Source organism: Oncorhynchus gorbuscha, unplaced genomic scaffold (genome assembly GCF_021184085.1).
Source record: "Oncorhynchus gorbuscha isolate QuinsamMale2020 ecotype Even-year unplaced genomic scaffold, OgorEven_v1.0 Un_scaffold_4080, whole genome shotgun sequence".
NCBI classification, from domain to species: Eukaryota; Metazoa; Chordata; class Actinopteri; order Salmoniformes; family Salmonidae; genus Oncorhynchus; species Oncorhynchus gorbuscha.
The window spans coordinates 1,022-28,523 of NW_025748185.1; the positions used below are offsets into that span (position 1 = coordinate 1,022).

At 46.6% G+C, this 27,502-nt stretch overlaps 1 long non-coding RNA gene and 1 pseudogene across 1 annotated transcript; both read left to right on the forward strand.

Moving 5' to 3' along the window:
• The first annotated feature begins 264 nt into the window (after positions 1-264).
• Positions 265-5,013, forward strand: LOC124028397 (annotated as a pseudogene).
• Positions 5,014-5,873: 860 nt separating this feature from the next.
• LOC124028399 lies at positions 5,874-7,039 on the forward strand. The gene is made up of 2 exons (XR_006837584.1): positions 5,874-6,599; positions 6,696-7,039. It is a non-coding gene; the product is annotated as an uncharacterized LOC124028399 (long non-coding RNA).
• The last annotated feature ends 20,463 nt before the right edge of the window (positions 7,040-27,502 follow it).

A 27,502-nucleotide genomic window follows, 5' to 3' on the forward strand; every position in this document is an offset into this window, starting at 1 on the left:
TCTGTGTGTCTCTGTGTGTGTTTCTGTGTGTGTTTCTGTGTGTTACTGTGTGTGTTACTGTGTGTTTCCGTGTGTGTGTTACTGTGTGCGTTGTGTGTTTGACATGCAGGACACTGGTATGTGTGTTTCTCTCACTGTGTCAGTGTGTCTCTCTCTTTGTGTTCCAGAGAGCACTGTGCTGTCCAACACCTCCTTCCTCATGTGGTTCCTCTGCTGTCTCTGCTGGAGAGGAGTGTGGTCGTGGGGGAGGGACAAGGGGCGGGGATGGAATCCAGGGAGAAAGTGGAGGCGGGGCTTGACGTGGTGATGTCACACCTGGAGGCGGCCCGGACCATAGCTCACCATGGGGGCTGTATCGCACCAACGCTGAGACCAAACTACAGGGTAAGGCCTGGGGGAGTGTGTGTGTGTATGTACGCGCTGTGGCATTTTGGACTTGCACACACAAGGCCCGGTTTGACTTAAATCACTGTCAGAATCTCATTCATCATTCGATAATCACAGACTCGTTCAGTCTTCATTGGAAGTGTTTTTAGTCGAGCTTTAATGCAGGTCCAGGAAACCATTCCAGGAGTACAGAGTCGTATTATAGTATTTGTGCAGAGTCAGCCGTATTGTTATGGATTAACCACCAAGGGCTTGTCTGATTAGTGGATGTTGTGCATGGATTTATCTGACTGAGTAACAACTGTAGTGTTGCAGTACATGTTGCTCCTTAATGCTGACACATCCTAATATATATGACGGTGTGTGTGTGTGTGGTCAGTATGATGTATATAATGGGTCATTGACATTGATCTGAAATAATGATTGAGTTGTTGGTTGTTTTGTGCTATCTGTGGTAGTGTGCTGGTGATGGTTACGGTATGTTGACATTTACCACTATTGGTTCTGATTGATTCCAGTCCCTGGCGATGAGTGTATAACTATCTTATAACTATAACTATCTTAACTAGACTTTGTTTTCCACAACGTCTGTAATATTGATCAATCCCTCTCTTCTCTTTTTCTCTTCCTCTCCCTTATGTTCTGTTGTCTCTTCCTCTCCTCCCTCTCTTTCTCTCCCTTATGTTCTTTTGTCTCCTCCTCTCCTCCTCTCTTTCTTCCTCTCCTCCTCCTCTCTTCTCTCCCTTATGTTCTGTTGTCTCTCCTCTCCTCCTCCTCTCTTCCTCTCCATTATGTTCTGTTGTCTCCTCCTCTCCTCCTCCTCTCTTCTCTCCCTTATGTTCTGTTGTCTCTTCCTCTCCTCCTCTCTTTCTCTCCCTTATGTTCTGTTGTCTCTTCCTCTCCTCCTCTCTTTCTTCCCTTATGTTCTCCTCCTCCTCTCTTCTCTCCCTTATGTTCTGTTGTCTTCCTCTCTCCCTCCCTCTCTTCTCTCCCTTATGTTCTGTTGTCTCCTCCCTCCTCTTTCTCCTCTCTCTCTCTCCCTTATGTTCTGTTGTCTCCTCTCTCCTCCTCCTCTCTTTCTCTCCCTTATGTTCTGTTGTCTCTCTCCTCTCCTCCTCCTCTCTTCCTCTCCCTTATGTTCTGTTCTCTCCTCCTCCTCTCTTCTCTCCCTTATGTTCTGTTGTCTCCTTCCTCCCATTATGTTCTGTTGTCTCCTCCTCTCCTCCTCCTCTCCCTCTCCCTTATGTTCTGTTGTCTCTTCCTCTCCTCCTCTCTTTCTCTCCCTTATGTTCTTTTGTCTCCTCCTCTCCTCCTCCTTTCTTCCTCTCCTCCTCCCTCTCTTCTCTCCCTTATGTTCTGTTGTCTCCTCCTCTCCTCCTCCTCTCTTCCTCTCCCTTATGTTCTGTTGTCTCTCCTCTCCTCCTCCTCTCTTCTCTCCGTTATGTTCTGTTGTCTCCTCCCTCCTCCTCCTCCCTCTTGTTCCCTTATGTTCCTTCTCTCCTCCTCCTCTCTTCTCCCTTATGTTCTGTTGTCTCCTCCTCTCCTCCTCCTCTCTTCCTCTCCCTTATGTTCTGTTGTCTCTTCCTCTCCTCCTCTCTTCTCTCCCTTATGTTCTTTTGTCTCCTCCCTCTCCTTCCTCCTTATGTTCTCTCTCCTCCTCCTCTCTTCTCTCCCTTATGTTCTGTTGTCTCCTCCCTCCTCCTCCTCTCTTCTCTCCCTTATGTTCTGTTGTCTCCCTCTCCTCCTCCTCTCTTCTCTCCGTTATGTTCTGTTGTCTCCTCCTCTCCTCCTCCTCTCTTCCTCTCCCTTATGTTCTGTTGTCTCCTCCTCTCCTCCTCCTCTCTTCCCCTCCCTTATGTTCTGTTGTCTCCTCCTCTCCTCTCTCTTCTCTCCCTTATGTTCTGTTGTCTCCTCCTCTCCTCCCCTCTCTTCTCTCCCTTATGTTCTGTTGTCTCTCCTCCTCCTCCTCCTCTCTTCTCTCCCTTATGTTCTGTTTGTCTCCCTCTCTCCTCCTCCTCTCTTCTCTCCCTTATGTTCTGTTGTCTCCTCCTCTCCTCCTCCTCTCTTCTCTCCCTTATGTTCTGTTGTCTCCTCCTCTCCTCCTCTCTTCTCTCCCTTATGTTCTGTTGTCTCCTCCTCTCCTCCTCCTTCTCTCCCTTATGTTCTGTTGTCTCCTCCCTCCTCCTCTCTCTTCTCTCCCTTATGTTCTGTTGTCTCTTCCTCTCCTCCTCCTCTCTTCTCTCCCTTATGTTCTGTTGTCTCCTCCTCTCCTCCTCTCTTCTCTCCCTTATGTTCTGTTGTCTCCTCCTCTCCTCCTCCTCTCTTCTCTCCCTTATGTTCTGTTGTCTCCTCCTCTCCTCCTCCTCTCTTCTCTCCCTTATGTTCTGTTGTCTCCTCCTCTCCTCCTCTCTTCTCTCCCTTATGTTCTGTTGTCTCTTCCTCTCCTCCTCTCTTCTCTCCCTTATGTTCTGTTGTCTCTTATGTTCTGTCTCCTCCTCTCCTCTCTTCTCTCCCTTATGTTCTGTTGTCTCTTCCTCTCCTCCTCCTCTCTTCTCTCCCTTATGTTCTGTTGTCTCCTCCTCTCCTCCTCTCTTCTCTCCTTATGTTCTGTTGTCTCCTCCTCTCCTCCTCCTCTCTTCTCTCCCTTATGTTCTGTTGTCTCCTCCTCTCCTCCTCTCTTCTCTCCCTTATGTTCTGTTGTCTCCTCCTCTCCTCCTCTCTCTCTCCTTATGTTCTGTTGTCTCTCCTCCTCCTCTCTTCTCTCCCTTATGTTCTGTTGTCTCCTCCTCTCCTCCTCCTCTCTTCTCTCCCTTATGTTCTGTTGTCTCTTCCTCTCCTCCTCCTCTCTTCTCTCCCTTATGTTCTGTTGTCTCCTCCCTCCTCCTCTCTTCTCTCCCTTATGTTCTGTTGTCTCTTCCTCCTCCTCCTCTCTTCTCTCCCTTATGTTCTGTTTCTCTCCTCCTCCTCTCTTCTCTCCCTTATGTTCTGTTGTCTCCTCCTCTCCTCCTCCTCTCTTCTCTCCCTTATGTTCTGTTGTCTCTTCCTCTCCTCCTCTCTTCTCTCCCTTATGTTCTGTTGTCTCCTCCTCTCCTCCTCTCTTCTCTCCCTTATGTTCTGTTGTCTCTTCCTCTCCTCCTCTCTTCTCTCCCTTATGTTCTGTTGTCTCTTCCTCTCCTCCTCCTCTCTTCTCTCCCTTATGTTCTGTTGTCTCCTCCTCTCCTCCTCCTCTCTTCTCTCCCTTATGTTCTGTTGTCTCCTCCTCTCTTCTCTCCCTTATGTTCTGTTGTCTCCTCCTCTCTTCTCTCCCTTATGTTCTGTTGTCTCCTCCTCTCTTCTCTCCCTTATGTTCTGTTGTCTCCTCCTCTCCTCCTCTCTTCTCTCCCTTATGTTCTGTTGTCTCCTCCTCTCCTCCTCCTCTCTTCTCACCCTTATGTTCTGTTGTCTCTTCCTCTCCTCCTCCTCTCTTCTCTCCCTTATGTTCTGTTGTCTCCTCCTCTCCTCCTCTCTTCTCTCCCTTATGTTCTGTTGTCTCTTCCTCTCCTCTCCTCCCTCTCTTCTCTCCCTTATGTTCTGTCTCTTCCTCTCCTCCTCTCTGTCTCTCCCTTATGTTCCTCTCCTCTCCTCCTCTCTTCTCTCCCTTATGTTCTGTTGTCTCTCCTCTCCTCCTCTCTTCTCTCCCTTATGTTCTGTTGTCTCCTCCTCTCTCCTCCTCTCTTCTCTCCCTTATGTTCTGTTGTCTCCTCCTCTCCTCCTCTCTTCTCTCCCTTATGTTCTGTTCTCTCCTCCTCCTCTCTTCTCTCCCTTATGTTCTGTTGTCTCCTCCTCTCCTCCTCTCCTCCTCCTGTTTACTCCTTTCTGTCTTCTCCTCTCTCTCCTCTCCTCCTCCTCCCCAGGCTTCCAGGAGAGGAGGAGGTTCTGGAGATCTTCCGGACAGAGTTCCAGATGAGGTTGCTATGGGGAAGTCGGGGTCGGAGGGCAGCCAATCAGAGCGCTATGAGAAGTTTGACAAAGTTCTGACTGCTCTGTCTCACAAGCTGGAACCTCTTGTACGCCACAGTGAACTATAGCACCCATCTCACCGAACACCCCTATACACAGCACTCACAGTGGTATGGCCCGTCTCCCCACACTGCTGCTGGATGATTCCAATGTGAGGGGAGGAAGCAGCTAACAGAGACAAGAGAATAGACTGAGAGAAGATGAGGGTACGCTAGGAGAGAAGGAGCGTCTCGCTGTATATCCCCATAAAAGTCATAAAGGGCTTTTTCAGAGCTCTTAAACTGCGTGGGATGTTACATATTCTGCCTATCTTCGAAGTACAGATAATTGTATGGTGTGCGCTTAGGGTCAAACAACACAGGGGAGGGAGTATAGGGAAGACAAAGCTCTGGTTTGTCTAAAACCTCCCTCACTAGTACTGTCACACTCTGTAATATCACCAACTTAAAGAGACAGTCATATTTAAAACAATGTTTGTGCTCTTCAGGACACCTGTATAAAATATATACAACTATCTATCTCTATGACCTGTGTCACCAGACCTCAGCTTCAGACTGAGTGTGTTCTGAAATCTGTTGTTCTTGTATAGACTCTCTGCATGTCTGCCCTTCATTCCATGTTCCATCACGTCCCTGCTGATGACACCTGCAGTGTGCTCATACAGCTGGTCTCTTATCTATCTGTTTTGAACAAGTCATAATATATGTTATGTTTCCAAATCACATCAGCTGTCTGAGGCGTACTGTGCTCTGCCTAAAAGCATTTTCTCTCTGTGGACTTTGTGTGCTGTTCAGTGGCAGTTGTCTTATATGAGGGCTTTTCTGAGAAGCATTCACCCTCCCTCTTCTTGTCTCCGCTTCTGGCATGTCATAAATGTTTCTCAAATCAAAACAAAATCAAATTGTATTGGTCACATGCACATATTGGGCAGATGTTATTGCGGGTGTAGTGAAATTCTTCTGGCATGTCAATAATGTTTCTGACATGTCAATAATGTTTCTGACATGTCATTAATGTTTCTGACATGTCATTAATGTTTCTGGCATGTCATTAATGTTTCTCATGTCATTAATGGACATGTCATTAATGTTTCTGACATGTCATTAATGTTTCTGACATGTCATTAATGTTTCTGGCATGTCATTAATGTTTCTGGCATGTCATTAATGTTTCTGGCATGTCATTAATGTTTCTGGCATGTCATTAATGTTTCTGGCATGTCATTAATGTTTCTGGCATGTCATTAATGTTTCTGACATGTCATTAATGTTTCTGGCATGTCATTAATGTTTCTGGCATGTCATGTCATTAATGTTTCTGACATGTCATTAATGTTTCTGACATGTCAATAATGTTTCTGGCATGTCATTAATATTTCTGACATGTCATTAATGTTTCTGACATGTCCCATTTACATCAATAATGTTTCTGGCATGTCATTAATTTTCTGATGACTTGTCATATGAGCATGTTTTTTCTGCACACAATTAAAAATACCCATAATGCACTCTCACCTGTTTGTGTGAACTATCGTACACATGTGTTATAATGTAAAACACTGACTGTGCTGTTCTCTTGACCGTTACATATATTTTTTTGAAAGGCGGGGCCATTCCAAATACTGAGTGATAATTTTTTTTCTCCTTCCTGACAATTACCATGACAATTGTCATGGTAACATATTTGACAGACTTTGTTGACATGGTAACGTAACATGCTAGAGCCTCTGCTGTTCCCATACGATTCAGGTTTAACCGGCGTGAATGAATGTGCTTTGGTCTGAAAGCGATCCAGAACGTTCTCAGGGCAGAATGGAGCCCCCCCCCAGACCTAGCCTGGTCCCAGATCTGTCCGTGCCTTCTTCTTGCCAACGCCTATGGTCATTGCCAGCCAAACAATGCCCATAGGATTTGACACGACAGAACAAATAGATGTGGGACCAGGCTCCCTCAGACCCCCCCAGTGACTGTATGATGGACTGTGTGTTGTTCTGTATGTAAGATGTGTGATCGATATGGACAGAGTTTTGAAAAGTCATTGAGAACATTCCACTCCAAAACCATGAAGAAAGTTTTTTCACAAAGTCATTGTAGGATCCTCATGCGATTTCACTCACTTTAATTCATCTTCAAAGAATGTCCTCTAAAAATGTATTGTTGCTGAAATGCTTTAGTGAAATAAATATGTCATGTAAAATGCAACTTCAACATGAGGTCTTAGAGGAATCTGGCAACTTCAACATGAGGGCTTAGAGGAATCTGGCAACTTCAACATGAGGGCTTAGAGGAATCTGGCAACTTCAACATGAGGGCTTAGAGGAATCTGGCAACTTCAACATGAGGTCTTAGAGGAATCTGGCAACTTCAACATGAGGTCTTAGAGGAATCTGGCAACTTCAACATGAGGTCTTAGAGGAATCTGGCAACTTCAACATGAGGTCTTAGAGGAATCTGGCAACTTCAACATGAGGTCTTAGAGGAATCTGGCAACTTCAACATGAGGTCTTAGAGGAATCTGGCAACTTCAACATGAGGTCTTAGAGGAATCTGGCAACTTCAACATGAGGGCTTAGAGGAATCTGGCAACTTCAACATGAGGTCTTAGAGGAATCTGGCAACTTCAACATGAGGTCTTAGAGGAATCTGGCAACTTCCTTTGAACTAAATACATTGTGACCTTTGATCAAATAATTCCTGGAAACTTTTCATCTGCCGACTCCTAAGCAGTGGTCACCTTACTGTCACAGTGGTCACCTTACTGTCACAGTGGTCACCTTACTGTCACAGTGGGCACCTTACTGTCACAGTGGTCACCTTACTGTCACAGTGGTCACCTTACTGTCACAGTGGTCACCTTACTGTCACAGTGGTCACGTTATTGTCACAGTGGTCATGTTACTGTCACAGTGGTCACCTTACTGTCACAGTGGGCACCTTACTGTCACAGTGGTCACCTTACTGTCACAGTGGGCACCTTACTGTCACAGTGGTCACCTTACTGTCACAGTGGTCACCTTACTGTCACAGTGGTCACCTTACTGTCACAGTGGTCACGTTATTGTCACAGTGGTCATGTTACTGTCACAGTGGTCACCTTACTGTCACAGTGGGCACCTTACTGTCACAGTGGTCACCTTACTGTCACAGTGGGCACCTTACTGTCACAGTGGGCACCTTACTGTCACAGTGGTCACAGTGGTCATGTTGTTGTCACAGTGGTCACCTTACTGTCACAGTGGTCACCTTACTGTCACAGTGGTCACCTTACTGTCACAGTGGTCACCTTACTGTCACAGTGGTCACCTTACTGTCACAGTGGTCACGTTATTGTCACAGTGGTCACCTTACTGTCACAGTGGTCACCTTACTGTCACAGTGGTCATGTTACTGTCACAGTGGTCACCTTACTGTCACGTTGCTGTCACAGTGGTCACGTTACTGTCACAGGGTCACCTTACTGTCACAGTGGTCACCTTACTGTCACAGTGGTCACCTTACTGTCACAGTGGTCACCTTACTGTCACAGGGGTCACCTTACTGTCACAGTGGTCACCTTACTGTCACAGTGGTCACCTTACTGTCACAGTGGTCACCTTACTGTCACAGTGGTCACCTTACTGTCACAGTGGTCACGTTACTGTCACAGTGGTCACCTTACTGTCACAGTGGTCACGTTGTTGTCACAGTTACTGTCACAGTGGTCACGTTACTGTCACAGTGGTCACCTTACGGTCACAGTGGTCACCTTACTGTCACAGTGGTCACGTTGCTGTCACAGTGGTCACCTTACTGTCACAGTGGTCACGGTGCTGTCACAGGGGTCACGTTACTGTCACAGGGGTCACCTTACTGTCACAGTGGTCACGTTACTGTCACAGTGGTCACCTTACTGTCACAGTGGTCACCTTACTGTCACGGTGGTCTCAGTGGTCACATTGCTGTCACAGGGGTCACCTTACTGTCACAGGGGTCACCTTACTGTCACAGGGGTCACCTTACTGTCACAGTGGTCACGTTACTGTCACAGTGGTCACGTTATTGCCACAGTGGTCACCTTACTGTCACAGTGGTCACCTTACTGTCACAGTGGTCACTTACTGTCACAGTGGTTTCAGTGGTCACGTTGCTGTCACAGTGGTCACCTTACTGTCACAGTGGTCACGTTGTTGTCACAGTGGTCATGTTGCTTTCGACAGAAAAGCTCTATGGCTGATGATCATGATGATGAGTTATTTTCAGTTATTTTATCATCCATGTCTGCTGATTGGTTTCTAATCAAATATGTATTAGGCTGACTGTCAGATCTATGCAATCACATTAATGAATTAATGAATTAACTCATTAATGATTTAGTCCCATAGGAAACGAACACCCTGAGGATGTGAGCTGTGTGTGAGTGCCAGCCAGATGGTGCATCCCAGGTTATATTAATTAACCACCAAACAAAGGAAAACAGGCTGAAACAGGGAGGGATTATCTGAACTTGTTCAATTGTTTTTGTCTTCTGTTGCAAAATGTTTTGCTACTGTGTGCCCCAGTCAGCCAGTGAGTATAAATGATGAGTCCATTTTTTTTTAACCTTTATTTAACTCAGCAGGTCAGTTAAGAACAAATTCTTATTTTCAATGACGGCCTAGGAACAGTGGGTTAACTGCCTGTTCAGGGGCAGAACGACAGATTTGTACCTTGTCAGCTCGGGGATTTGAACTTGCAACCTTCCGGTTACTAGTCCAACGCTCTAACCACTAGGACCAATTGTCCCTTCTGTCAAGAAGAGGGCACTGTTGCCCAGTCAGCAAAACAATCCAGAGTGACTATTGAATTGAATTTTGTGATTTTGTGTTTTTTTTTTGTGATTATGAATAAAGCCTACTGGTTTAGGAACAATGATGATGTGCTATATGTAATGATGTTTGTCTCACCTTATGTTGTACAGATTACACGTCTGGGTTTTCCCTGTTGTAAATAGTCAATCTGGAATGATGAACCTATAAAGAAACAGGACAAAATACTCCGATGTTTGTGACACCCATTTTTTTTTTTTAAATGTACTGTACACAATGGTTCACTTGTTTTTCAAATAAATAAAGCTTTTGACCGTACTTTGTAGACCTATGGCTTGATTCTATTGACTCTATTCGCTACTCTATGTTCAAGGTAGAAATCGCTAGATGGCAGTACTGTCTCACTAATAATGTTGAACGAGAGTTGCATCATGAGCTTTAAACATCACCCCTGTCTTCATCCTTGTCTTGCTACTCATGTACACAGTGTTTCAGCTAGCTTCATGGGTACCTTCAGCACAGTTCAAGGTGTTGCATACTGGTAAGATAGAACTACTGGACATCAAAGAAGATGCGATGAGTTGCCATTTTGAAATCAAAGCCTTTCGACCTGTGAAATGTCTGTCAATACTGCCGTCCCTGTGTGCCTGTCTGCACATACGTCCGTGTGTGTGTTGGCCTGTCTTTGAGCTACCGAGCTTGTGCACTGAAGCTCGGGGCTGGGCATTAAATAACAAGGGTCTCACGTGACTCTATATGGTCAGTGCGGGAGACGAGATGGTGGTGGAGACGGGGAAAAGAACAGGCAGAGCAGTGTGAGTTTGTGTTACGAGTCAGGACTCAGCTCATGTTAACAGTCAGGACTCAGCCCATGTTAGAGTCAGGACTCAGGACTCAGCCCATGTTAAGAGTCAGGACTCAGCCCATGTTAAGAGTCAGGACTCAGCCCATGTTAACAGTCAGGACTCAGCCCATGTTAACAGTCAGGACTCAGCCCATGTTAACAGTCAGGACTCAGTCTATGTTAAGAGTCAGGACTCAGCCCATGTTAAGAGTCAGGACTCAGCCCATGTTAAGAGTCAGGACTCAGCTCATGTTAACAGTCAGGGCTCAGCCCATGTTAACAGTCAGGTCTCAGCCCATGTTAAAAGTCAGGACTCAGCCCATGTTAAAAAGTCAGGACTCAGCCCATGTTAACAGTCAGACTCGGCCCATGTTAAGACTCAGCCCATGTTAAAAGTCAGGACTCAGCCCATGTTAACAGTCAGGACTCAGCCCATGTTAAGAGTCAGGAATCAGCCCATGTTAACAGTAAGGACTCAGCCCATGTTAACAGTCAGGACTCAGCCCATGTTAAGAGTCAGGACTCAGCCCATGTTAACAGTCAGGACTCAGCCCATGTTAAGAGTCAGGACTCAGCCTATGTTAATAGTCAGGACTCAGCCCATGTTAACAGTCAGGACTCAGCCCATGTTAACAGTCAGGTCAGCAACTCAGCCCATGTTAACAGTCAGGACTCAGCCCATGTTAACAGTCAGGACTCAGTGTATGTTAAGAGTCAGGACTCCGCCCATGTTAACAGTCAGGACTCAGCCCATGTTAAGAGTCAGGACTCAGCCCATGTTAACAGTCAGGACTCAGCCCATGTTAACAGTCAGGGCTCAGCCCATGTTAAGAGTCAGGACTCAGCTCATGTTAACAGTCAGGGCTCAGCCCATGTTAAAGTCAGGACTCAGCCCATGTTAACAGTCAGGACTCGGCCCATGTTAAGAGTCAGGACTCAGCCCATGTTAACAGTCAGGACTCAGCCCATGTTAAGAGTCAGAATCAGCCCATGTTAACAGTCAGGACTCAGCCCATGTTAACAGTCAGGACTCAGCCCATGTTAAGAGTCAGGACTCAGCCCATGTTAACAGTCAGGACTCAGCCCATGTTAACAGTCAGGACTCAGTGTATGTTAAGAGTCAGGACTCAGCCCATGTTAACAGTCAGGACTCAGCCCATGTTAACAGTCAGGGCTCAGCCCATGTTAAGAGTCAGACTCAGCTCATGTTAACAGTCAGGGCTCAGCCCATGTTAAGAGTCAGGACTCAGCCCATGTTAACAGTCAGGACTCAGCCCATGTTAAGAGTCAGGACTCAGCCCATGTTAACAGTCAGGCTCAGCCCATGTTAAGAGTCAGGACTCAGCCCATGTTAACAGTCAGGACTCAGTCTATGTTAAGAGTCAGGACTCAGTCTATGTTAAGAGTCAGGACTCAGTCTATGTTAGCAGAGTCAGGACTCCGCCCATGTTAACAGTCAGGACTCAGCCCATGTTAAGAGTCAGGACTCAGCCCATGTTAACAGTCAGGACTCAGCCCATGTTAACAGTCAGGACTCAGTCTATGTTAAGAGTCAGGACTCAGTCTATGTTAAGAGTCAGGACTCAGTCTATGTTAAGAGTCAGGACTCCGCCCATGTTAACAGTCAAGACTCAGCCCATGTTAAGAGTCAGGACTCAGCCCATGTTAACAGTCAGGACTCAGCCCATGTTAAGAGTCAGGACTCAGGCCATGTTAAGAGTCAGGACTCAGGCCATGTTAAGTGTCAGGACTCAGCCCATGTTAAGAGTCAGGACTCCAGCCCATGTTAACAGTCAGGACTCAGCCCATGTTAACAGTCAGGACTCAGCCTATGTTAAGAGTCAGGACTCAGCTCATGTTAAGAGTCAGGACTCGCCCATGTTAACAGTCAGGACTGGCCACATGTTAAGAGTGAGGACTCAGCCCATGTTAAGTGGGACTCAGCCCATGTTAACAGTCAGGACTCAGTCCATGTTAACAGTCAGGACTCAGCCATGTTAAGAGTCAGGACTCAGCCCATGTTAACAGTCAGGACTCAGCCCATGTTAACAGTCAGGACTCAGCCCATGTTAACAGTCAGGACTCAGCCCATGTTAAGAGTCAGGATTCAGCCCATGTTAACAGTCAGGACTCGGCCCATGTTAACAGTCAGGACTCAGCCCATGTTAAGAGTCAGGACTCAGCCCATGTTAACAGTCAGGACTCAGCCCATGTTAAGGACTCAGTTCATGTTAACAGTCAGGACTCAGGCCATGTTAACAGTCAGGACTCAGCCCATGTTAACAGTCAGGACTCAGTCTATGTTAAGAGTCAGGACTCAGCCCATGTTAAGAGTCAGGACTCAGCCCATGTTAAGAGTCAGGACTCAGCCCATGTTAACAGTCAGGACTCAGCCCATGTTAACAGTCAGGACTCAGCCCATGTTAAGAGTCAGGACTCAGCCCATGTTAACAGTCAGGACTCAGCCCATGTTAACAGTCAGGACTCAGCCCATGTTAAGGACTCAGTCCATGTTAACAGTCAGGACTCAGCCCATGATAACAGTCAGGACTCAGCCCATGCTGTCTCACCCCCCTCCCCCTCCCTACGCCAAGAAGACAATGGTACGGCCAGGCTGTCTCACCCCCTCCCTCCCTACGCCAAGACTGACAATGGTACGGCCAGGCTGTCTCACCCCCCTCCCCCTCCCCTCGCCAGAAGACAATGGTGCGGCCAGGCTGTCTCACCCCTCCTCCCCCCCCTCCCTATGCCAAGAGAAGACAATGGTACGGCCAGGCTGTCTCTCCTACCCCTCCCCTACGCCAAGAAGACAATGTACGGCCAGGCTGTCTCACCCCCCCACCCCTCCCTACATGAAGAAGACAATGGTACGGCCAGGCTGTCTCACCCACCCCCTCCCCCTCCCTACGCCAAGAAGACAATGGTATGGCCAGGCTGTCTCACCCCCTCCTCCCCTCCCCCCCTCCCTAGGCCAAGAAGACAATGGTACGGCCAGGCTGTCTCACCCCCCCCCCCCTACGCCAAGAAGACAATGGTACGGCCAGGCTGTCTCACCCCCTCCTCCCCCTCCCGACGCCAAGAAGACAATGGTCCGGCCAGGCTGTCTCACCCCCCTCCCCCTGCCTACGCCAAAGAAGACAATGGTACGGCCAGGCTGTCTCTCTCCCCTCCTCCCCTCCCTACGCCAAGAGAAGACAATGGTACGGCCAGGCTGTCCCACCCCACCCCTCCCTAGGCCAACAAGACAATGGTACGGCCAGGCTGTCTCACCCCCTACCCCTCCCTACGCCAAGAAGACAATGGTACGGCCAGGCTGTCTCACCCCTACCCCTCCCTACGCCAAGAAGACAATGGTACGGCCAGGCTGTCTCACCCCCTAACCCTCCCTACGCCAAGAAGACAATGGTACGGCCAGGCTGTCTCACCCCCCACCCCTCCCTACGCCAGAGAAGACAATGGTACGGCCAGGCTGTCTCACCCCCCACCCCTCCCTACGCCAAGAAGACAATGGTACGGCCAGGCTGTCTCACCCCTAACCCTCCCTACGCCAAAGAAGACAATGGTACGGCCAGGCTGTCTCACCCCCCCCACCCCTCCCTACGCCAAGAGAAGACAATGGTACGGCCAGGCTGTCTCATACCCCAGCGCTCAGAGTCACAGGCATGGGAGGTAGAGAAACAACGTCAAACAAAAGATTTATTGTGATGAAATGATCTCCAATTCAAAAGGCCACGATGAGGACATCCCAGTGTGTGTTGATGCTGAGGAAGAGAGGAAAGGAGTTGATGTACTTTCATATTAGTTTCATAACCTACGCAGCAGTAACTATGGGGTGTGTGAATGACAATAAGCCACACAGAGGGCTTTCACTCTGCTATCCCCGTCTGTCTCCATGATCCATGTAACAGGCTCATTCTTCTATTTCTTTATATGCTGCTCACTGAAACAGACCACGGCTCTCTTTCCCATCCTCACCAATTCACTACTAATCTAATCCTCTCTGCCTCTTTTCACTGGAAATCTATTGTGTTCTCCGTTGTTGGTTATCCATGTGTGACATAGCTGCATGTTCATGGCAGTATATCACAGGATTTATCACATCTGATTGATCACATAGCAGCACCAATTGTATTGTGTTGTGTGGGGTTCAATGCAGCACCAATTGTATTGTGTTGGTGTGGGGTTCAATGCAGCACCAATTATATTGTGTTGGTGTGGGTTCAATGCAGCACCAATTGTATTGTGTTTGTGTGGGTTCAATGCAGCACCAATTAGAGGTCGACTGATTATGATTTTTCAACGCCGATACCGATTATTGGAGGACCAAAAAAAGCAGATACTGATTAATCGGCCGATTTTTATATATATATTTGTAATAATGACAATTACAATAATACTGAATGAACAATTAACTTTTATTTTAACTTAATATAATACATAAATAAAATCAATTTAGTCTCAAATAAATAATGAAACATGTTCAATTTGGTTTAAATAATGCAAAAACAAAGTGTTGGAGAAGAAAGTAAAGTGAAATATGTGCCATGTAAGAAAGCTAATGTTTCAGTTCCTTGCTCAGAACATGAGAACATTTGAAAGCTGTTGGTTCCTTTTAACATGACTCTTCAATATTCACAGTTAAGAAGTTTTAGGTTGTAGTTATTATAGGAATTACAGGATGATTTCTCTTCATACCATTTGTATTTCAAATACCTGTGAGTATTGGATATTCTTATAGGCACTAGTATTGCCAGCCTAATCTGTGCTTCAAGCATTGCTAAGAGCTGCTGGCAAACGCAGTAAAGTGCTGTTTGAATGAATGCTTACGAGCCTGCTGCTGCCTACCACCACTCAGTCAGACTGCTCTATCAAATATCAAATCATAGACTTAACTATAATAACCTAAATACACAGAAATACGAGCCTTTGGTCATTAATATGGTCAAATACGGAAACTATCATTTGAAAACAAAACGCTTATTCTTTCTATTCTTAATGGAATCTAATTTGACGTGGAGGTAGCACCCCCCCCGCACCTATCTGGTTCAGAGGGGTTGGGTTAAATACGGTTCAATGCATTCAGTTGTAAAACTGACTAGGTATCCTCCTCTCCTATCCCCTTCGCTTCCCTAATCCATTATGACCCCAGATCAGCTCTATGAATATAGACCCCGGTTATGCGCTGGTCTGGGATCAGAGAGAGCGTGTTATGGTGGCCTGACAGCAGAGGAAGAACTCAGACAAGCTTAGCGTTAATGTGAAGTGACATCACACTGATGGGTTAATACTAACATGTTAATATTTGGCTATCTGAATCTTTAAGGGGTTCCTTGTAGCCACCCCTCTTCTCACAGCCACGCCACACACACATGGTCTGAACCATCGCTTTCCGGTACAAAATGACTGTGCCACACAGAAGGCTGCTGAGGTAGAATGGCTCATAATAATGGCTGGAACAGAGCCAATGGAATGGCATCAAACACCTGCAAACCAGGCGTTTGATGTATTTGATACCATTTCACTGATTCCACTCCAGTCATTACCATGAGTCCGTCCTCCACAATTGAGGTGCCACCAACCTCCTGTGCTGTGCCACTGTCATATTGTTTAAACTGTGGAATGAAAGACGACTGGCTATTACTGCTGTAAATCAAGTGTATTACATAAGGAGTTCCACCATTTTAGAATTGGAAGCAATGAGTTGTGCGTAGGGCTGCGGACAGTTTCGCCTCCTACAAAAACCCAATTTAACCACTGCCCTGCCTGTGTAATGAAAAGTCCCTAGAGGATCCTGCTGCTTGTCTAGCACTAGAGGATGTCTTGTCCACACCCCTGGACATCAGTCTGTCTGTGGTCTCCTTTTCCCTGGACATCAGTCTGTCTGTGGTCTCCACACCCCTGGACATCAGTCTGTCTGTGGTCTCCTTTCCCCTGGACATCAGTCTGTCTGTGGTCTCCTTTTCCCTGGACATCAGTCTGTCTGTGGTCTCCTTTCCCCTGGACATCAGTCTGTCTGTGGTCTCCACACCCCTGGACATCAGTCTGTCTGTGGTCTCCTTTCCCCTGGACATCAGTCTGTCTGTGGTCTCCTTTTCCCTGGACATCAGTCTGTCTGTGGTCTCCTTTCCCCTGGACATCAGTCTGTCTGTGGTCTCCTTTCCCCTGGACATCAGTCTGTCTGTGGTCTCCTTTTCCCTGGACATCAGTCTGTCTGTGGTCTCCTTTCCCTGGACATCAGTCTGTCTGTGGTCTCCACTCCCCTGGACATCAGTCTGTCTGTTGTCTCCACTCCCCTGGACATCAGTCTGTCTGTGGTCTCCTTTCCCCTGGACATCAGTCTGTCTGTGGTCTCCACTCCCCTGGACATCAGTCTGTCTGTGGTCTCCACACCCCTGGACATCAGTCTGTCTGTGGTCTCCTTTCCCCTGGACATCAGTCTGTCTGTGGTCTCCACTCCCCTGGACATCAGTCTGTCTGTGGTCTCCTTTCCCCTGGACATCAGTCTGACTGTGGTCTCCTTTCCCCTGGACATCAGTCTGTCTGTGGTCTCCACTCCCCTGGACATCAGTCTGTCTGTGGTCTCCACTCCCCTGGACATCAGTCTGTCTGTGGTCTCCTTTCCCCTGGACATCAGTCTGTATGTGGTCTCCACACCCCCGGACATCAGTCTGTCTGTGGTCTCCTTTCCCCTGGACATCAGTCTGTCTGTGGTCTCCTTTCCCCTGGACATCAGTCTGTCTGTGGTCTCCACTCCCCTGGACATCAGTCTGTCTGTGGTCTCCACACCCCTGGACATCAGTCTGTCTGTGGTCTCCACACCCCTGGACATCAGTCTGTCTGTGGTCTCCTTTCCCCTGGACATCAGTCTGTCTGTGGTCTCCTTTCCCCTGGACATCAGTCTGTCTGTGGTCTCCACTCCCCTGGACATCAGTCTGTCTGTGGTCTCCTTTCCCCTCATTTTCTGACCCCCTCGGCATCCACCTCACCATCCTCTACTCCTGTATTTCCTCATTACCACATGAATGGCGTCTAGAAATGGCTACTGAAGCCTTGCACACCAACAGAAGGCAGGAGATTTGCAATTCAATCTCCACCCACATCGAGACAGGCCTGTCACCAATATGACAGAGGACAGGGGAGGGGGAGGCTGTGCCTGCATCACAGCATCACCACACACACAAACACACACATACTCATGCATGCGTACACACACACACTACTGCAACCACCAATCTCACTTTTACAAAACATAATGTATGAGTTTTCCTGTTTTGTTGCATATGGTGTTATGAGACTGTTATAATCAAACCTAAGAAACACCCTCAAACTTTCAGTGACTTTTCTCAAATTAAATATTTTGTTACCTTACAGCCTTATTATGAACTGGATTAAACAAAAATGTTCCTCATCAATCTATACACAATAGCCCAGAATCACAAAGCGAAAACAGGTTTTTCAAAATTTCTGCAAATTAAAAACAGAAATACCTTATTTACATAAGTATTCAGACTCTTCGCTATGCGACTTGAAATTGAGCTCAGGTACATCCTGTTTCCATTGATCATCCTTGAGATGTTTCTACAACTTTATTGGAGTCCACCTGTGGTAAATTCAATTAATTGGACATGATTTGGAAAAGCACACACCTGTCTATATAAGGTCCCAGAGTTGACAGTGCATGTCAGAGAAAAAACCAAGCCATGAGGTTGAAGGAATTGTCTGTGAGCTTCGAGATAGGATTGTGTCGAGGCAGAGATCTGGGAAGGCTACCAAAACTGTTTCTGCAACATTGAAGATCCTCAAGAATACAGTGGCCTCCATCAAAAATAAATGGAAGAAGTTTGGAACCACCAAGACTCTTCCTAGAGCTGGCCGTCCAGCCAAACTGAGACATGTGGGAGAAGGGCCTTGGACGGGGATGTGTCAAAGAACACGATGGTCTCTCTGACAGAGCTCCAGAGTTTCTCTGTGGAGATGGTTGTCCTTCTGGAAGGTTCTCCCATCTCTGCAGCACTCCACCAATTAAGCCTTAATGGTAGAGGGGCGAGATGGAAGGCATTCCTCAGGAAAAGAGACATGACAGCCCGTCTGATGAAAACAAGATTGAACTCTTTAGCCTGAATGCCAAGCGTCACGTCTAGAGGGAAACCTGGCACCATCTCTTCGCTGAAGCATGGTGGTGGCAACATCATGCGGTAGGGGATGTTTTTCAACGGCAGGGACTGTGAGACTAGTCAGGGAATGATGAACAGAGATCCTCGATGAAAACCTGCTCCAGAGCACTCAGGACCTCAGACTGGGGCGAAGGTTCACCTTCGGGACAAGTCTCTGAATGTCCTTGAGTGGCCCAGGCAGAGCCCGGGCTTGAACCTGATCGAACATCTCTGGAGAGACCTGAAAATAGCTGTGTAGTGGCGCTCCCCATCAAACCTGTTTTTGCTTTGTTATTGTGGGTATTGTAGGTAGATTGATGAAGGAAAAAACTATGGAATCAATTTTCGAATAAGGCTGTAACGTAACAAAATATGTAAAAGGTCAAGGGGTCTGAATACTTTCAGAATCAAATCAAATCAAATGTTATTTGTCACATGCGCGAATACAACAGGTGTAGTAGACCTTACAGTGAAATGCTTACTTACGAGCCCCTAACCAACAATGCAGTTTCAAAAAATACAGATAAGAATTAGAGATAAAAGTAACAAGCAATTAAAGAGCAGCAGTGAAATGACAATAGCGAGATTATATACAGGGGGGTACCGATACTGAGTCAATGTGTGGGGGCACCGGTTATTTGAGGTAGTATGTACATGTAGGTAGAGTTATTAACGTGACTATGCAGAGATGACAGAGAGCAGCAGTGGTGTAAGAGGGGTGAGGCGTGAGGGGCATTGCAAGTAGTCTGGGTGGACACTTGACTAGATGTTAAGGAGTCTTATGGCTTTGGGGTAGAAGCTGTTTAAAGTCTCTTGGACCTAGACTTGGCGCTCAGGTACCGCTTACCGTGCGACAGCAGAGAGAACATTCTATGACTAGGGTGACTGGAGTCGGTGACAATTTTAAGGCCTTCCTCCGACACCTCCTAGTATAGAGGTCCTGGATGGCAGGAAGCTTGGCCTCAGTGATGTACTGGGCATTTCGTAATACCCTCTGTAGTGCCATGCGGTCAGAGGCCGAGCAGTTGCCATACCAGGCAGTGATGCAACCAGTCAGGATGCTCTTGGTGGTGCAGCTGTAGAACCTTTTAGCTGTGCAGCGGCTAAACCAAGATGGCATAGCAGTCGGACGTGTGTTTGTCTTGTCCCGTCTTGTCCTGTGTAAATAGTCGGTTTCCTCGTTTTTTAAAATATATTTTAATGTCACTTTTCATCTATGACCTGAAAATACTTTCCTGCGACCCGCCTCACACAATGTGGTACGGATCTGCTATTTTTATACTTTTGAACTGGAACCCCATCAGAAGCTAGCCAGCTAACTAACTACTAGCTAGTAGTCAGTTAGCCACTGCTAGCGGTCTTCTGCTAACTCAGACACCAGCCAGCTTCAGCTCAGTCAATTTATTTACTTTTTTATTTATCCATTATTTTACCAGGTATGTTGACTGAGAACACGTTCTCATTTGCAGCAATACCTGCCAGTCTGCAAAGCGCAATATCAACCCAGAGCATATCTGACTGCTTTTCTCTACCACATCACCGGATTCCTGACGCAAGCTCTGGACCATTACACTGGATCATCGCAGCTAGCTAGAAGAAAGCGAGTGGCTAGTGCTGGCTAACACCTCTGTTCCGAAGCATGCACCAGTTAGCCTTGAGCTAGCCTCGAGCTAGGCCCATTTCCCGGCTAGCTGAAGAGGTCCATCAGCCAATTTCTTGGGCTACAATACTTATTTTGCCAATTGGCCTAGACCCTTTATTACCCGACCACGGAGCCTTGCCGATCCATCACGACTGGTCTGCCAACGTAATTGTCCGAGGTGGTTTCAACAGGCTTTTCCGTTGGATGTCGCCGAAGGCCATCTGCTATCCCGGCCTGCTAGCTTTCTGAATCGCCATGTCTCCCGCTCGCCTAGCGTAGTAGCGACTACTGAACGGCTCCCTGACTCACCTATTGCTGCTCATTCGACCCTATATTCACTCGGCTACAGATGCCTCTCCCTAATGTCAATACGCCTTGTCTACTCCTGTTTCGGTTAGTTATTATTGTTTTATTTCACTGTAGAGCCCCCATTCCCGCTCAACATGCCTTAGATAGCTCTTTTGTCCCACCCCCCACACATGCGGAGACCTCACCTGGCTTAACTGGTGCCTCCAGAGACACAACCTCTCTCATCATCACTCAATGCCTAGGTTTACCTCCACTGTACTCACATCCAACCATACGTTGTCTGTTCATTATGCCCTGAATCTATTCTACCATGCCCAGAAATCTGCTCCTTTTATTCGTTGTTCCATCACACTAAACGACCAGTTCTTATAGCCTTTAGCCGTACCCTGATCCTACTCATCCTCTGTTCCTCTGGTGATGTAGAGGTTAAACCAGGCCCTGTATCCCCCCAGCACTACACCTATTTCTTCTGACTTCTGTAACCGTAAAAGCCTTGGTTTCATGCATGTTAACATCAGAAGCCTCCTCCCGAAGTTTGTTTTATTCACTGCTTTAGCACACTCCACCAACCCTGATGTCCTAGCCGTGTCTGAATTCTGGCTTAGGAAGTCCACCAAAAACCCTGAAATTTCCATCCCTAACTATAACATTTTCCAACAAGATAGAACTTCCAAAGGGGGCGGAGTTGCAATCTACAGCAGAGAGCCTGCAGAGTTCTGTCATACTATCCAAGTCTGTGCCCAAATAATTTGAGCTTCTACTTTTAAAAATCCACCTTTCCAGAAACAAGTCTCTCACCGTTGTCGCTAAACTGCTATAGACCACCTTCTGCCCCCAGCTGTGCCGTGGACACCATATGTGATTTGATTGCCACCCAATCTATCTTCAGAGCTCGTGCTGTTAGGTGACCTTAACTGGGACATGCTTAATTAACACCCGGCCATCCTACAATCTAAGCTTGATGCCCTTAATCTCACACAAATTATCAAAGAACCTACCAGGTACAACCCTAAATCCGTAAACACGGGCACCCTCATAGATATCATCCTGACCAACCTGCCCTCTAAATACACCTCTGCTGTCTTCAACCAGGATCTCAGCGATCAATGCCTCATTGCTTGCATCCATAATCAAACGATCACCCCTCAATCACTGTCAAACGCTCCCTAAAATGTGCATCCTGTGGCAGAAATTTGCATCCTGTAGCAGTAATTCCAAAAACTTTTTGGGACACTGTAAAGTCCATGGAGAGTAAGAGCACCTCCTCCCAGCTGCCCACTGCACTGAGGCAAAGAAACACTGTCACCACCGATAAATCTGTGATAATCGAGAATTTCAATGAGCATTTTATTATGGCTGGTCATGCTTTCCACCTGGCTACCCGGGTCATCAGCTCTGCACAACTCAATGGAGGGAAGTGGGGGTATATTCGATCTCCTGTGAATTCTCAGAATACAGCCGAACCTTCGACCCCTCTTTCTCCGCCTCCTCTTCACGCAGATCACGGGGATTGGGCCTGTTTCCGAAGAAGCAGTGTATCCTTCGCGTAGGGCTCGTCAGAGTCGTGAAAGGAAAAAAGAGGACTCTGCTAGTCCGTGGTGAGTAATCGCAGTCCTAATGTCTAGAAGTTATTTTCGGTCATAAGAGACAGTAGGGCAAAACATTATGTACAAAATAAGTTAAAAAATCAATTAAATACAAAGCAAATAAGCAAACAAATAAACACAATCGGCTGGGGGCACGTAAAACGTCTGCCATATTCTCCGGTGCCATCTGCAGACAAAAGGCAAGAAATAGTCACTTCCTGAGATCTGTATTGAATTTTTTTGTAGTTGCTTTCTCAGATCTCTATTTAAATAGTTTAAAAACGTAGTCACTTTCTGAGATCTGTATTCAAATAGTTTTAAGTCTGTTTTCAAATACACTCCATGGCCAAAAGTACGTGGACACTTCAAATTAGTGGATTCAGCTATGAAAGCCAGAAGATATTTGGAACCACCAAGACTCTTCTTAGAGCTGGCTGCCTGACCAAACTGAGCAATCACTTGGAGTATGCCAAAAGGAACCCAATGGACTCTGAAACCAAGGTTGAAACCTGGCACCATCCCTACAGTGAAGTGGTGGCAGCATCATGGTGTGGTGATGTTCATCAGGGCAGGGACTGGGATAATAGGTAGAATCGAGGGAAAGATGAATGGTGAAAAGTACAGAGAGAGATCCTTGATGAAAACCTGCTCCAGAGCGCTCAGGACCTCAGACTGGGGGCGAAGATTCAGCTTCCAAACGGACAACAACCCTAAGCACACAGCCAAGACAACGCATGAGTGGCTTCAGCCAAGACAACGCATAAGTGGTCTCTGAATGTCCTTGAGTGACCCAGCCAGAGCCCGGACTTGTCATTGTGGGTTATAGTGTGTAGATTGATGAGAGGGGGAAAACGATTTCATAAATTTTAGAAGAAGGCTGTAATGTAACAAAATGTCTGAATACTTTCCAAAGTCACTGTACTTTTGGCCTTAGTCACCTCCAAAGTAATCTATTTTAAAAAAATCTCACTTGAGTTATGAGGATGTCCCTGATGAACTTGCGATCACAAAAGGGCTCCCGGAAAGTTTGAAAACCCCTCATGGGACAGGGATGAATGCTTTGAGAGAGACACACTCAGACAGATAGACTCTGGGCTCTTAGCCAGCTCAGCACCAGAGCATCATTCTCCAGGCAATGTGAGCTCTCTTTATATGGATCTGTTCTGCACCTGCAGTAGACACACTCTATCTTTGCCTCCATCCCCATCTGATCTGTCCTCTTTTACTCTCCACCCTCTTTCTCCCAGTCATCTTTGTACTTTGGAATGAGATGTTTGACTCTTGGCCACGTCATGTAGTTGTCTTCACCTCCAAAGTAAGCTATATATAGATTTTTTTTTTTATCTCACTCGAGTTATGAGGGGGTCCCCAAAGTGGACACCTGGTCGTTGAACATCTCATTCCAAAATCATGGGCATTGCTATGGAGTTGGTCACCCCTTTGCTGCTATAACAAATCAAATCAAATCAAATGTTATTGGTCACATACACATGGTTAGCAGATGTTAATGCTAGTGTAGCTAAATGCTTGTGCTTCTAGTTCCGACCGTGCAGTAATATCTAACAAGTAGTCTAACAATTTCACAACAACTACCTTATACACACAAGTGTAAAGGAATGAATAAGAACATGTACATATAGATATATGGGTGAGTGATGGCCGGACAGCATAGACAAGATGCAGTAGATGGTATAGAACAGTATATACATATGTTATGAGTAATGTAGGATATGTAAACATTATTAAAGTGGCGTTATTTAAAGTGACTAGTGATACCTTTATTAAGTCCATTTATTAAAGAGGCCAGAGATTAGAATATTTATGTTGACAGCAGCCTCTCTATGTTAGTGATGTCTCTCGGTCCCAGCTTTGATGCACCTGTACTGACCTCACCTTCTGGATGATAGCAGGGTGAACAGGCAGTGGCTCGGCTGGTTGTTGTCCTTGATGATCTTTTCGGCCTTCCTGTGACATCGGGTGGTGTAGGTGTCCTGGAGGGCAGGTAGTAGTTTGCCCCAGGTGATGCGTTGTGCAGACCTCACCACCCTCTGAGAACCTTAAGGTTGTGGGCGGAGCTGTTGCCGTACCAGGCTGTGATGCAGCCCGACAGGATTCTCTCGATTGTGCATCTGTAAAAGTTTGTGAGTGTTTTTGGTGACAAGCCAAATTTCTTCAGCCTCCTGAGGTTGAAGAAGCGCTGATGCGCCTTCTTCACTACGCTGTCTGTATGGGTGGACCATTTCAGTTTGTCCATGATGTGTTCGCAGAGGAACTTACAACTTTCCACCTTCTCTACTACTGTCCCGTCTATGTGGATAGGGGGGTGCTCCCTCTGCTGTTTCCTGAAGTCCATGATCATCTCCTTTTTTGTTGACATTGAGTGTGAGATTATTTTCCTGACACCACACTCCGAGGGCCCTCACCTCCTCCCTGTAGGTCATCTCATCGTTGTTGGTAATCAAGCCTGCCACTGTTGTGTTGTCTGCAAACTTGATGATTGAGTTGGAGGCGTGCATGGCCACGTAGTCGTGGGTAAACAAGGAGTACAGGAGAGGGCTGAGAACGCACCCTTGTGGGGCCCCAGTGTTGAGGATCAGCGGGGTGGAGATGTTGTTTCCTATCAGAAAGTCCAGGACCCAGTTGCACAGGGCGGGGTGACGAGTTTGGAGGGTACTATGGTGTAAATGCTGAGCTGTAATCGATGAACAGCATTCTTACATAGGTATTCCTCTTGTTCTGATGGGTTAGGGCAGTGTGCAGTGTGATTGTGATTGCGTCGTTTGTGGACCTATTGGGCCGGTAAGCAAATTGGAGTGGGTCTAGAGTGTCAGATAGGGTGGAGGTGATATGGTCCTTGACTAGTCTCTCAAAGCACTTCATGATGATTGAAGTGAGTGCTACAGGGTGACAGTTGTTTAGCTCAGTTACTATAGCTTTCTTGGGAACAGGAACAATTGTGGCCCTCTTGAGGCATGTGGGAACAGCAGACTGGGATAGGGATTGATTGAATATGTCCATAAACACACCAGCTAGCTGGTCTGCACATGCTCTGAGGACGCAGCTGGGGATGCCATCTGGTCCAGCAGCCTTGCGATGGTTAACACGTCTAAATATTTTACTCACGTTGGCAAGAGAGCCCGCAGGTTTTGGTAGCGGGTCGTGTCAGTGGCACTGTATTGTCCTCAAAGCGAGCAAAGAAGTTGTTAAGTTTGTCTGGGAGCAAGACATCGGTGTCCACGACGGGGCTGGTTTTCTTTTTGTAATCTGTGATTGACTGTAGACCCTGCCACATACCTCTCGTGTCTGAGCGTTGAATTGCGACTCTACTTTGTCTCTATACTGACACTTAGCTTGTTTGAGGGAATAGCTACACTGTTTGTATTCGGTCATATTTCCAGTCGCCTTGCCATGATTAAAAGCAGTGGTTCGCACTTTCAGTTTTGCGTGAATGCTGCCATCAATCCACGGTTTCTGATTGGGGAAGTTTTTAATTGTCACCGTGGGTACAACATCACCGATGCACTTGATAATAAACTCCTCACCGAATCAGTGTATACTGTTGGGGAGAACACTGCCAATTTTGCAGGTTTTCCCTACTTACAAAGCATGTAGAGGTCTGTATTTTTAAAAATCATAGGTATACTTCAACTGTGAGAGACGGAATCTAAAACAAAAATCCAGAAAATCACATTGTATTATTTTTAAGTAATTAATTATCATTTTATTACATGACATAAGTATTTGATACATCAGAAAAGCAGAACTTAATATTTGGTACATAAACCTTGCATGCAATTACAGAGATCATACGTTTCCTGTAGTTCTTGACCAGGTTTGCACACACTGTAGCAGGGATTTTAGCCCACTCCTCCATACAGACCTTCTCCAGATCCTTCAGGTTTCAGGGCTGTCGCTTGGCAATACGGACTTTCAGCTCCCTCCAAAGATTTTATTTTGGGTTCAGGTCTGGAGACTGGCTAGGCCACTTCAGGACCTTGAGATACTTCTTACGGAGCCACTCCTTAGTTGCCCTGGCTGTGTGTTTGGTCATTGTCATGCTGTACGACCCAGCCACGACCCATCTGCAATGCTCTTACTGAGGAAGGAGGTTGTTGGCCAAGATCTCGCAATACATGGCCCCATCCATCCTCATCTCAATACGGTGCAGTCGTCCTGTCCCCTTTGCAGAAAAGCATCCCCAAAGAATGATGTTTCCACCTCCATGCTTCACGGTTGGGATGGTGTTCTTGGGGTTGTACTCATCCTTCTTCTTCCTCCAAATACAGCGAGTGGAGTTTAGACCAAAAAGCTCTATTTTTGTCCCATCAGACCACATGACCTTCTCCCATTCCTCCTCTGGATCGTCCAGATGGTCATTGATAAACTTCAGACGGGCCTGGACATGCGTTGGCTTGAGCAGGGGGACCTTGCGTGCGCTGCAGGATTTTAATCCATGACGGCGTAGTGTGTTACTAATGGTTTTCTTTGAGACTGTGGTCCCAGCTCTCTTTAGGTCATTGACCAGGTGCTGCCGTGTAGTTCTGGGCTGATCCCTCACCTTCCTCATGATCATTGATGCCCCACGAGGTGAGATCTTGCATGGAGCCCCAGACCGAGGGTGATTGACCGTCATCTTGAACTTCTTCCATTTTCTAATAATTGTGCCAACAGTTGTTGCCTTCTCACCAAGCTGCTTGCCTATTGTCCTGTAGCCCATCCCAGCTTGTGCAGGTCTACAATTTTATCCCTGGTGTCCTTACACAGCTCTCTGGTCTTGATCATTGTGGAGAGGTTGGAATCTGTTTGATTGAGTGTGTGGACAGGTGTCTTTTATACAGGTAACGAGTTCAAACAGGTGCAGTTAATACAGGTAATGAGTGGAGAACAGGAGGGCTTTTTAAAGAAAAACTATTCAGGTCTGTGAGAGCCAGAATTCTTACTGGTTGGTAGGTGATCAAATACTTTTGTCATGCAATAAACTGCAAATGAATTACTTAAAAAATCATACAATGGGATTTTCTGGATTTTGTTTTATATATATATATATATATATATATATATATATATATATAGTGTATCAAATACTTGTTCTCCCCACTGTACATCAATGTTGTTGTCCACGATGCTATCCCGGAACATATCCCAGTTAACGTGATCAAAGCAATCTTGAAGAGTGGAATCAGATTGGTCGTACCAGCGTTGAACAGACCTGATCACGGGTGTTCCCTGTTTTAGGTTCTGTCTATAGGCTGGAAGCAACAAAATGAGTCGTGGTCAGATTTGCCGAAAGGAGGAGCGCTTTGTATGCGTCGCGGATGTTTGAGTAGCAATGATCCAGAATTTTGCCAGCCCGGGTCGCACATTCGATATGCTGATAAAATTTAGGGAGCCTTGTTTTCAGATTAGCCTTGTTAAAATCCCCAGCTACAATAAATGCAGCCTCAGGATGTATGGTGTCAGTTTACATAGAGTCAATGAAGTTCTTTCAGGGCCATCAAAGTGCCTGCTTGGGTTGTATATACACAGCTGTGATTATAGAAGAAGAGTTCTCTTGGCTAGATAATGCGGTCGGCATTTGATTGGAAGGAATTCTAGGTCTGGTGAACAAAAGGACCTGAGTTCCTGTATGTTGTTATGATCACACCACGACTCGTTAATCATAAGGCATACACCCCCGCCCTTCTTCTTACCAGAGAAACCTCCTCTCTTCTGGGAAGGCTTTCCACTAGATGTTGGAACAATGCCGCAGGGATTTCAAATCGAATCAAAGTGTATTTGTCACGTGCGCTGAATACAACA